Genomic DNA, 12,787 nt, shown 5'->3' with positions numbered 1-12,787 from the left:
TGTGCCGACTGCGTTGGATCGTTGGATCATTGGCTATTTTGTCCCCATGCCGTTCGAGAAGCCTCGCTTGTTGTTTAGTCAAGTGAGCCCAGTTTTAATATTAAACAGGGTAAGTGTGTCACTTGTTCTTACCTCGTTCATCTCGTCAAGTAAGCTTCCTAGGCTTCTGGGGCAGGATTTCTGCCTATTCAGAGCAGTAGTTATTTCGCAGTGACCGATCGAAGTAGCCGTGGGTTGTAGACCAGTCTGCTCGTCTGTGCTCCAATCTTTCACATATTTATTTCTCGAATAAGGTCGATTAATTGCATTTATTCTGTTCATCGGGTCCAAATGAACATCTGGGGAGGGATTCGTACCATTCCGAGCAGTAGTTATTTCGCAGTGATCGATCGAAGTAGCCGTGGCTCGTCGACCAGTCTGCTCGTCTGTGCTCCAATCTTTCACATATTTATTTCTCGAATAAGGTCGAATAATTGCATTTATTCTGTTCATCGGGTCCAAATGAACATCTGGAGAGGGATTGGTACCATTTCGAGCAGTAGTTATTTCACAGTGATCGATCGAAGTAGCCGTGGCTCGTCGACCAGTCTGCTCGTCTGTGCTCCAATCTTTCACATATTTATTTCTCGAATAAGGTCGATTAATTGCATTTATTCTGTTCATCGGGTCCAAATGAAGATCTGGGGAGGGATTGGTACCATTCCGAGCAGTAGTTATTTCACAGTGATCGATCGAAGTAGCCGTGGCTCGTCGACCAGTCTGCTCGTCTGTGCTCCAATCTTTCACATATTTATTTCTCGAATAAGGTCGAATAATTGCATTTATTCTGTTCATCGGGTCCAAATGAACATCTGGAGAGGGATTGGTACCATTTCGAGCAGTAGTTATTTCACAGTGATCGATCGAAGTAGCCGTGGCTCGTCGACCAGTCTGCTCGTCTGTGCTCCAATCTTTCACATATTTATTTCTCGAATAAGGTCGAATAATTGCATTTATTCTGTTCATCGGGTCCAAATGAACATCTGGAGAGGGATTGGTACCATTTCGAGCAGTAGTTATTTCACAGTGATCGATCGAAGTAGCCGTGGCTCGTCGACCAGTTTGCTCGTCTGTGCTCCAATCTTTCACATATTTATTTCTCGAATAAGGTCGATTAATTGCATTTATTCTGTTCATCGGGTCCAAATGAAGATCTGGGGAGGGATTGGTACCATTCCGAGCAGTAGTTATTTCACAGTGATCGATCGAAGTAGCCGTGGCTCGTCGACCAGTTTGCTCGTCTGTGCTCCAATCTTTCACATATTTATTTCTCGAATAAGGTCGATTAATTGCATTTATTCTGTTCATCGGGTCCAAATGAAGATCTGGGGAGGGATTGGTACCATTCCGAGCAGTAGTTATTTCACAGTGATCGATCGAAGTAGCCGTGGCTCGTCGACCAGTTTGCTCGTCTGTGCTCCAATCTTTCACATATTTATTTCTCGAATAAGGTCGATTAATTGCATTTATTCTGTTCATCGGGTCCAAATGAAGATCTGGGGAGGGATTGGTACCATTCCGAGCAGTAGTTATTTCACAGTGATCGATCGAAGTAGCCGTGGCTCGTCGACCAGTTTGCTCGTCTGTGCTCCAATCTTTCACATATTTATTTCTCGAATAAGGTCGATTAATTGCATTTATTCTGTTCATCGGGTCCAAATGAAGATCTGGGGAGGGATTGGTACCATTCCGAGCAGTAGTTATTTCACAGTGATCGATCGAAGTAGCCGTGGCTCGTCGACCAGTTTGCTCGTCTGTGCTCCAATCTTTCACATATTTATTTCTCGAATAAGGTCGATTAATTGCATTTATTCTGTTCATCGGGTCCAAATGAAGATCTGGGGAGGGATTGGTACCATTCCGAGCAGTAGTTATTTCACAGTGATCGATCGAAGTAGCCGTGGCTCGTCGACCAGTTTGCTCGTCTGTGCTCCAATCTTTCACATATTTATTTCTCGAATAAGGTCGAATAATTGCATTTATTCTGTTCATCGGGTCCAAATGAAGATCTGGGGAGGGATTGGTACCATTCCGAGCAGTAGTTATTTCACAGTGATCGATCGAAGTAGCCGTGGCTCGTCGACCAGTTTGCTCGTCTGTGCTCCAATCTTTCACATATTTATTTCTCGAATAAGGTCGATTAATTGCATTTATTCTGTTCATCGGGTCCAAATGAAGATCTGGGGAGGGATTGGTACCATTCCGAGCAGTAGTTATTTCACAGTGATCGATCGAAGTAGCCGTGGCTCGTCGACCAGTTTGCTCGTCTGTGCTCCAATCTTTCACATATTTATTTCTCGAATAAGGTCGATTAATTGCATTTATTCTGTTCATCGGGTCCAAATGAAGATCTGGGGAGGGATTGGTACCATTCCGAGCAGTAGTTATTTCACAGTGATCGATCGAAGTAGCCGTGGCTCGTCGACCAGTTTGCTCGTCTGTGCTCCAATCTTTCACATATTTATTTCTCGAATAAGGTCGATTAATTGCATTTATTCTGTTCATCGGGTCCAAATGAAGATCTGGGGAGGGATTGGTACCATTCCGAGCAGTAGTTATTTCACAGTGATCGATCGAAGTAGCCGTGGCTCGTCGACCAGTTTGCTCGTCTGTGCTCCAATCTTTCACATATTTATTTCTCGAATAAGGTCGAATAATTGCATTTATTCTGTTCATCGGGTCCAAATGAAGATCTGGGGAGGGATTGGTACCATTCCGAGCAGTAGTTATTTCACAGTGATCGATCGAAGTAGCCGTGGCTCGTCGACCAGTTTGCTCGTCTGTGCTCCAATCTTTCACATATTTATTTCTCGAATAAGGTCGATTAATTGCATTTATTCTGTTCATCGGGTCCAAATGAAGATCTGGGGAGGGATTGGTACCATTCCGAGCAGTAGTTATTTCACAGTGATCGATCGAAGTAGCCGTGGCTCGTCGACCAGTTTGCTCGTCTGTGCTCCAATCTTTCACATATTTATTTCTCGAATAAGGTCGATTAATTGCATTTATTCTGTTCATCGGGTCCAAATGAAGATCTGGGGAGGGATTGGTACCATTCCGAGCAGTAGTTATTTCACAGTGATCGATCGAAGTAGCCGTGGCTCGTCGACCAGTTTGCTCGTCTGTGCTCCAATCTTTCACATATTTATTTCTCGAATAAGGTCGATTAATTGCATTTATTCTGTTCATCGGGTCCAAATGAAGATCTGGGGAGGGATTGGTACCATTCCGAGCAGTAGTTATTTCACAGTGATCGATCGAAGTAGCCGTGGCTCGTCGACCAGTTTGCTCGTCTGTGCTCCAATCTTTCACATATTTATTTCTCGAATAAGGTCGATTAATTGCATTTATTCTGTTCATCGGGTCCAAATGAAGATCTGGGGAGGGATTGGTACCATTCCGAGCAGTAGTTATTTCACAGTGATCGATCGAAGTAGCCGTGGCTCGTCGACCAGTTTGCTCGTCTGTGCTCCAATCTTTCACATATTTATTTCTCGAATAAGGTCGATTAATTGCATTTATTCTGTTCATCGGGTCCAAATGAAGATCTGGGGAGGGATTGGTACCATTCCGAGCAGTAGTTATTTCACAGTGATCGATCGAAGTAGCCGTGGCTCGTCGACCAGTTTGCTCGTCTGTGCTCCAATCTTTCACATATTTATTTCTCGAATAAGGTCGATCAATTGCATTTTCTGTTCATCGTGCCCAGATGAACATCTGGGGAGGGATTCGTACCATTCCGAGCAGTATAGTTATTTTGTTGGGGGGTTCACCGTATTTATGTGTGGTATTTATCTTATGTTCTTTGCACCTACAAGTCATGCGTGTGGGTGTCCTTTCATGGCATCCCATAGCGTAAACACAACTATCATCTGCATAGTTTCAGGAACACTCCCTGCTTTTTAGCCGGTGCGCATGTTCCATTCTTTGGCTGACTTAAACTTTTACTCCGAATAAAAGCAATTATAAGAACATGTACTTCTTTTACAACAACCCCAAAACAAAGCTGCTATATTTAAAAAACGATTTATTTGGGATCGCTCATTGCTTGTATTCTAAACATATGCATGACACACCTTACATTTATACTAAATGCATATTTATTTCTCGAATAAGGTTGATTAATTGCATTTATTCTGTTTATCGGGCCCAGATGAACATCTGGGGAGAAACTCGCACCGTTCCGAGCACTACTTACTTCGTCGGGGGGCTCACACTATATATTTATGTTAGGTATTTATCTTATGTTCTTTTGCGGGACTTACAACTGACCTTTCATGGCATCCCATATTGTAAACACAACTGTCATCTGGATGGAGTCAGGAACCCTCATTGAGCTTTTTAACAGGTACGCATCTTCTATCCTTTGGCATTACTTAAGATTTTCCCAGAATAAATGCATGTGCATGAGCACATGTACTCTGTGTAAGAATGGCTTTTTCAACACTAAAAACAAGTATGCTTCATTTTACAAGCGATTTATTTGCAGTGGCTCCCTGCCTGTGTTCCAAGCATACTCAAGACACATCTTACATTCAGACGAAATGCTTTCTTCACTCAATGTGAGCATGGAAAAACTAAGCTACACCTGCTTGTTTTCTTCTGGTTGATATCGCAGAGCTTAAAAGCGAAGGCCGCGTAATTTGGCTTCCTCTTTCTATGTGCATTTCACGCCATACATCTTTCAAGGTATCCTTAGTTGTCACCACACTGACATTTGCTAAAATATCCCGTCTTGTTATTTCAACTTCATCATCCACAGGTGAAATCGCAACATTAGGCAAGCCCTTATTCCTCTCTGAGACCTTTTCTCCCCAATAACCTCCTTTTTGAGCAACATAAGTTATGGCATCTGATTTCCCTTTGCCTCCTGATATGCTTAGCACAAATTTGGCACCAATGGTGCTAATACTTACTCCTCTGTCAAGATAAGGCGAGCCTTCTACTTGTCTCTGAGACCAGTTCCGTCCCCCTTTCCAAATCTTTTCTCTTCCTTGACTTGCTTTAGAGGCAAATTACATGTGGCATCATATTTGCCTTTTGTCACCTGATATTAAAGGGGGCTCAGACCTCGTCAGGCTGCAGTTCTTGCAGCTTTTTGTCTGTATCCCCTCACCAAGTGTCATTGGTGAAATAAATTATTATTATTATATGCTGATCGAAATTTGGCTTCAGTCACTCATATTTACCCATCTGACAACACAAGGCTTGCTCACCTATACCCGTTTCGGAGGCCTGTTCTGTCCCCTTCGCCAAATTTTTTTATCTTAAATAACATGGTTCCTGAAAACTTGCATAATTGCTTTGACTAAGACTTTGATGATTCCAAACAATTCTGTACATGACACACTTGATCGTAGTTACTAATTACAAGGGCATTATGGAAAAATCAGAGCCCATGTACAAATCTTTCATTCACCATATGTACGCTACCCCAGTACGCACAGCATTGCACTCTTACCAAGGTACAATCCACCCAATTAATGGATGTTGCCCCCCTGATCCACCCTGTACGTGTGCATCATATCTTAGCCATTAATTGATCCTCTCGAAATTTTCTACACTAACATTTCAGAAAAACTGAGAGTCAGGTAAAGTACATTTTTGGCAATTTTGGTTTTTCGTGTCTCGTAAAGTGAACTGACATGGAGCGGATACCCATGTGCAATGCTTAAAATGCTTTGTATATGGAATCCCTCTTTTCTCTCTCTCTCTGCACGCTGTCCAGAGAAAAATTGATAAGTGATTCAGACCATGTTCTGAGTGGTGCTTGAAACAGCCTCCAATCTATTTTTTCTCCATTAATAATATCCTCTTCCTCGAACGCTTCTAGCCTCTTTTTTTCTGAAGAAAAGACAGAAAAGAACACTTATTGCTGCTTGCAATACTTGCCAAGAAGTTTAACTTAAAGCGATCACTCACCACACATGTGTAACTATTTGATCCTTTTGCCAGGGTACTCTCCATTCATTTTTACTTATTTATTTATTTAACATATATACGTACCTGTGCCGAGGGGTCAATAGCAAATGCTAGTGGAGACACTTGCGGCAAGGGAAAAAGAAACAGAAATGATAATAGAACATCGAATTATTAGGGTACAAACAGAGCTACCCAAAGGCCCAAATATATACAAATATGTAGAAGTTCTAATTATTTATATTCACGTAACTTCTTACACAGACAATTGGCACCTCTTATTTCTGTGAGCAATATATTCCAAATTTTGAGACAGAGACAGCAGGTAAACACGTACCATACACACTGTTCAGGTGATGCAGCATAAAGTCATCGCAGGTAACACTTCCGTTGTTCTGCTGGCATTGCTGAAGCAGAGAACAGTTCAAATGATGATTGCTAGTTACAACTGAACAGATCAACTGTACCTGTTGCTCATGTACAAGATGAGGAAAAGTCTACCTTCATCAAGAATACTGGGGACGCTTGACATCGGAGATATTTTTGACAACAAAAGCTCTGATTGTTTGCTCTTACTTTTGCTCAGCACATTACAGCACAGTCCGTGGTATTTAACAATAACTAGACAGTAACCTTTCTTTTTTGCTTCTTACTTTCATATGCAATCACACATGAAATGAATCTGCTCATAATGTGCCGCGCTGTTCAAAGGCATTTTGTTTTTCGTCAAGTAAGGATTTCAGACTGATGATCTAATTAAAAGTAGTCGGGTCAAGGGCAAAATAGACGATGGTTCCAGTGAACACTGCATGTGCCCAATAATGACCGACATGCATGGCCATTTTATGTATGTGAAACTCACGTAAAAATATTTCTATTACTTGCAGGTCTTCTCTGAAAAGCAGTCCTTCCGATGCTCGAAACCTGTTTTCTTTGTTACTGCAAGCCTTCACTGTCCTCGTGGTTGGTCTCTATGATGGGGACCAAGTGTGCTGATCTTTGATTTAATGAAGTCTTCACCTCTGCAGAAGCAATCTGCTACCAAAGGCTTTCTCTCACTTAACAGGTAAAAGTTCATACACTGATCGTGCACACAACGAATGAAAATTTCTTAGGCTCAGAAATTCCTTCTAACATTCATTGTATAGATGTATATGATGAAGGTTTTTGCATATTTGGCCTCCTTGAATACTGAATGTGAGTAGCGCACCACCAACATTTTCATGAAGCCCTACGCAGTCTTTGAAATTACAGTTACGGTTTTCCGTGGAGGACAACCGCAGGCAGGGTCCTCGATCATAGTAATGCATTTTCTATGCCACAGCTGCTGATACTCTGTCACACACAGTATACTTTTCTCCATCTACTGTGCTTGTCTGTGATTTGCATGCCAGGCAAGGAGTGCATGAGAGTCTAATGTGAATTATTCATACTGTGTCGCACAAAAAACTACAGACTTTTTTTTTAGCAGGCTGGCATATGTCACCCATTTAGGTGTGTCATCATATCCTCTCTGTGACACAGTAGGACACGTGTAGCTCATTGCTCCGTGGTCATATATTTCACTGAGCCTAAGCCGAAAACATTCAATCACAGTATCATACAACCAGACCTTACAAAACAGTTCCAAAATTCGTTTCGGGGCTCTCCCTTTTTATTTTTCAGAAATTTCTGTATTTAGGGACTTCGACTCAAATGTTAGTGTCATTTTTGGAAAATGTAGAATAGCATATCCTTTGGATTTGTTGTGTAGTCCACATGTTGATACTAAAGGATATGTTGATATGTGTCTTGCCTTCTTTCTCCCATTGCCAATCCTGTATCAGTTAAGTTCCAGCTTTCTTTTGTTTGTTCTTTGAGACCACTGCTATACTCAGGACACTCAGCAGGATTATCGCTGTGTTTCACATTCATGGTAACATGCTTGCTTTTCCTAATGTTAGCAGTTAGGAGACCACCTACCGGATGTATCTGCATCAGTATATCAAGTGTGCCTGATCATCGTCACTGAGGAGTCATGCCAAGTAGGCATAATGCTTTTGCCTTGACCCTTTTGCAAGAGCCTGTCATCAATCTGCTGCATAGCTTCCTCAGACGGTCAATATGAGTATCCAGAAATAATTAATTCCAAAAGCCTGATATGTAAATGTGTTTCCAGGCGATACACAAGCACCACTTCACTAGAGAGAACTGATGTTCTGATGCATAATGTAAAAAACCCCGAGACTAGGGAACACGAAGGGACAGACACAACACGAAGTCTCAAAGCTGGTGAAGATGATGCATAATGTAAAAAACCCCGAGACTAGGGAACACGAAGCCTTCGTGTTCCCTAGTCTCGGGGTTTTTTACATTATGCATCATCTTCACCAGCTCGCTTGCTTCCTAGCCATTTTTTCATTGATGTTCTGAGGCTGGAACAACATAGAAGGGACAATCACATACAAGGCCTCAAGTTGCCTAAGAAATTAACCATGAAAGATGGAAGTCACTGAAAAGGTTAGCCAGCTGTAGGACTCGAACCCACATCTTCTGGATTACCGATTACCAATCCAGAAGATGTGGGTTCGAGCCCTACAGCCTGCTAACGTTTTCAGTGACTTCCATCTTTCATGCAGCATTTTTACCACTTTCCCTTGTTGCTTTTTTGCATCCTCCTCCTTTTGCAGCATCAGATGTCCATCTTCCCTGTTACGAAGGAGAGGTGTTTTTTGTAAAAGCTTACCACAGTGTACCGAGGTACTGAACCTTACAAGTGTTCTAGGCCCATAATGGCGCGTGCCATTCTTTATATGTGAAAACCTCAGCCCAGCCAACAAAGTCATCCTAAGGGAGGCCGGAATATATGCAAAGCAACACAATTTTGCATTTGTATGAGTTTGCTACGCCCAATTTTTCTGAGACAGGTGCAGCAACGAGATAAGGTGCATCGTATCATGCACAGACGTGACCTCTCACTGCTGTAGGTCGGCCCACTCTGATGTTCTGTTCTTTTTTCATGACTAGTTTTTCTTTAGATGACATAGGTTCTGTGATCTGTGATACACACTCATCATGAATTCTTCTGAGTATCCGAAGTGCGAATAAACATTTTAACAAACTTTTAGCAATTTTTCGAACACTGGTAATGGGTAGCGTAAACACTGGTGCAGCCCCTCTTCCTAGAGGAGCCACATGTTAAAACGTGTGGCACGTAGAGAACATAGAGAAACATAGAGAACAGAACATCAGAGTGGGCCGACCTACAGCAGTGAGAGGTCATGTCTGTGCATGATACGATGCACCTTATCTCGTTGCTGCACCTGTCTCAGAAAAATTGGGCGTAGCAAACTCATACAAATGCAAAATTGTGTTGCTTTGCATATATTCCGGCCTCCCTTAAGATGACTATGTTGGCTGGGCTGAGGTTTTCACATATAAAGAATGGCACATGCTCTTCCTAGAGGAGCCGCACTATCTTTCAATGACTACATATAATATAATAGAGTAGGTGATTTAAATATCAATACACTTAGTGACAACCTTGGTAGTACATACTATTGCGATACCCACAATATCTATGGGTTTGATCAACATCCCCACATCACCATAGATCATAGACATCCCCACACACCATGGCTTAAATGTGTTCTGTTACTTTTTTGGACCACATAGTTAGTAACCCAAACAGGAAAGATATGATCTCAGGTGCGATACCTTGTGACATTACAGATTACTATCTGACTTTTATGGTGCACACTGGGGTAGAACCAAACTCTAGATTTCCTACCAAAGAGTATGTTGACCTTACTGTTCCCGAATCACACTTTTCTGTGCATGAATGTCAGTTCACGAGCTGCAAGGATATACAACAGAGAGTTCAGTGCTTTATGTCCAAACTGAGCACTAAAATTTCAAGTGCTGCTAAGAGGATAACAATGGGCTGACACAGTTCTGTGGATAACGTCAGGTCTCTTGAAGTCTTTATTAAGCACAAAAATAATTTGTATGCAAAAAGACCGGCCAACAGTAAGGAATTACATTGCCGTCCTAGAACATACAGAAATACTTCATGTTGTTCATTGAAATCTGCCAAGGAACAGTATTACATGCAGAAGGTTATGAGCAGGGGCATGGATCAGGGGAACTTACTCAAGCAACATCCATAGTAGATTATGAAGAACAAAAATTAATTGGTAATATATTTAATGACTACTTTGCAAACATAGAGAACAGTGTGGAATTCCTAACCCCTACTGAGATACGCCCAGACATAGAATCACAGCCAAACACATGTTTTCTTGCCCCTACCAATTATTAGGAAATTGAACATATTACCACTAATCTAAATTACAAAGAACAAAATAAATAACTTCTTGGTGATTACTGCCCCAGAGCCATTCCTACTTCACCGAGTAAAATTATCGAAACCATGAACAATTTATTCACTGACTCCCAGAATTGGTGCTTAGTAACATAGTGGAAAAAATTAAAACTAATATAGACTCGAGGTAGTTAAGTATGGGAATATTTGCAGATCTGACCGAGGCATCTGATCTTCTTAGACATGACTTACTTCTACTAAAACTAGACAAGTATGGTATTAGAGTCACACCCCTCCAGCTACTTACCAGCTGTTACCAGCAGTCGTTTAAATAAACAACTGACAGCAATTCGCACAGATTAATGACAGCAGATTAAATCTCACCCCAAGCGCATTAGGATGGTTTCTTTTTCTTGTTTTTATCAACAATGTACAAAAATTCCTACATTAATAATTATATTTTATATGCCTATAATACGAACATATTTTTGGAAGGTGCAACCCCTGAGGACCTATTCTTAAAAGCAAATCTTTTACTTGAAAACTTTAAGAATTGGCTTTCTCTTAATACATTAGTTCCTAACTTTGCGAAGACAAATTACATTGTTCCATCCTCAGAACATCAGTTCTCTCATGTACATTGTTTTTCATCCACCACAGAAGAAACTAACGATAGATTCATTTGCCGTTGCATTCTGATTGCTCATACTTCCTAGAGCGTCAGATATTAAGCTTCTGGGTGTGATCCTCGATGAGCGCTTCAGTTGGCATAGTCATGTTCAGCACTTGAAAAGTAAAATGACTGCATCATTATATGCCTTGTCAAAAATCAGGTTCCTTCCTGTTCCAATGATGTTGAAAGTCTATTACACCTTAGTTCACTCGCGCCTTAATTGTGCAGCTGAAGTGTACGGTCTTTGTTACTGATTCCAAAGCTAGCACTACGAACAATACTTAGAATTCCAGCAGCTAATTCCATCATTTTTCCTTTCTTGTTCCTATTAGTTACAAAATACAAAGTTAATTTAATGACATATAGTTTAATCTGCACTGCTGACATGCCACATATTGTAACGGTCACTAATATTGTTTTCCCATATCTGCTACGACGGGATTTCGCTACTTCCGTCTATCCCCACCACACGCAAAATATGGAACACACTCACTGTATTACACTGGCCCAGACTTATGGAATAGATTGCCATTTCATATACACCAGATCAATAACTATTTTCTGTTCAAGAGGAAAGTTACAGTGTATTTCCTTGTGTGCATGTACAACCCTGTTGTATGTTTGTCTTTGAGTTCACCGATTACTTTTTGCATTTTTTGCTTGGTTTGGATTTCACCCATGTTGTTCTATAACTGTGTTTTGCGTACCAAAGATAAGCTAAATTTTGTAATATTACAGCATGTATCGGTCGATAATAGTAGTCTTGATCTTTCTCTTGTTTTATATCCAATTTACTCAAGATGCCAAATGTTGCCTCACAAGATTATATTCGTCTACCTATACATGATGTGTTGTTACCTATGGGAGTGCGTAACAGGCTTGTCCTAGCAGTCCCATAGGTAACAACACATAATGTACAGGCAGACAAATAAACTATCAATATCTGTCTATCTTTTGGAGACCTTACACTCATTTCCCCTTGAGTCTCGGACTCTTTTGGCTCCAGTGCTTCAGCTTTTGGCTTAGCTTAGCTCCGCTTATGTTTATGATTACTTTTGAATACCACCTGCTTTTCCATCTTTTTTTGCAGCCGGAAGCGAACGACTCTCTTCACATTGTGTATATCATTTGGAGCCCTTCCCATTACCAACGCCTTGCACTCTGCTAGCAGGGTATCTATGGCCACAGCAATCTTTTATCCACAATATCTCAAACGACTGCTGTGCCCATGTACAATCCAACTTTTTTAATTTGTCCCTTACACCCAACCACCACTCAGAAGAAAGGCGGATGGAGGATGGGAGATGGTGCATTTGTAAATGGCTGTAAATAAACAAGTGATTAAAACGTATGAGATATTTTGCTCTTACGAGACATGATAGGGACTGCAAAGATCAGACAGTATTAGTCACGCAGAAGTTTTGTTTGTTTGTTGCTCCAGCCAGTGATTTCCACCCGCAGCCCAGTATCACTAGGATCACCACTCCTCTCGTCTGTAAATACCAAGGTAAATACCAAACAGCCTGGAGGGACAGAGAGATTCTCTCTGCTGGTGATAAAAAGCTTGCCTGTGTAGGTACCCCATTTGTGAGAGCCCAAAAAGCAACAACCTTTCATTTATTTATTTATTCAGTGATACTGTTGACCTGCCGTTACAGGAGTGAAAAAATAAAAAACACAACACGCACAATTGAACACACTTGACACAGGACAACATAAGAACTGTTCTAGCAACAACACAATGTTTCGCATGGTACGTTCTAGCAGTCATGTAAACGGCTTGGTTAGAAAAAAATGATCGTTGAAAGACAAAAGGAAGAGAAGAAATCAGAAGGCAAAACTTTCCAGTGTTC

The 12,787-nt window shown here is 41.2% G+C and overlaps 1 long non-coding RNA gene across 2 annotated transcripts; it reads left to right on the top strand.

The window, feature by feature from the left end:
- Positions 1-2: 2 nt before the first annotated feature.
- Positions 3-12,285, top strand: LOC135366402 (uncharacterized). Of its 2 annotated transcripts, none has more exons than XR_010414145.1 (3): positions 3-109; positions 6,846-7,982; positions 12,025-12,285. It is a non-coding gene; the product is annotated as an uncharacterized LOC135366402 (long non-coding RNA). The 2 variants fall into 2 exon arrangements; XR_010414146.1 differs by lacking the exons at positions 3-109; positions 12,025-12,285 and adding exons at positions 3,743-4,387; positions 4,529-4,601 and having other exon boundaries at positions 6,846-8,836.
- Positions 12,286-12,787: the final 502 nt, after the last annotated feature.

Source organism: Ornithodoros turicata, chromosome 8 (genome assembly GCF_037126465.1).
Source record: "Ornithodoros turicata isolate Travis chromosome 8, ASM3712646v1, whole genome shotgun sequence".
In the NCBI taxonomy this organism is placed as follows: domain Eukaryota; kingdom Metazoa; phylum Arthropoda; class Arachnida; order Ixodida; family Argasidae; genus Ornithodoros; species Ornithodoros turicata.
The sequence above is the reverse complement of the archived record's forward strand: the minus strand, read 5'-3'. Positions and strand labels throughout refer to the sequence as shown.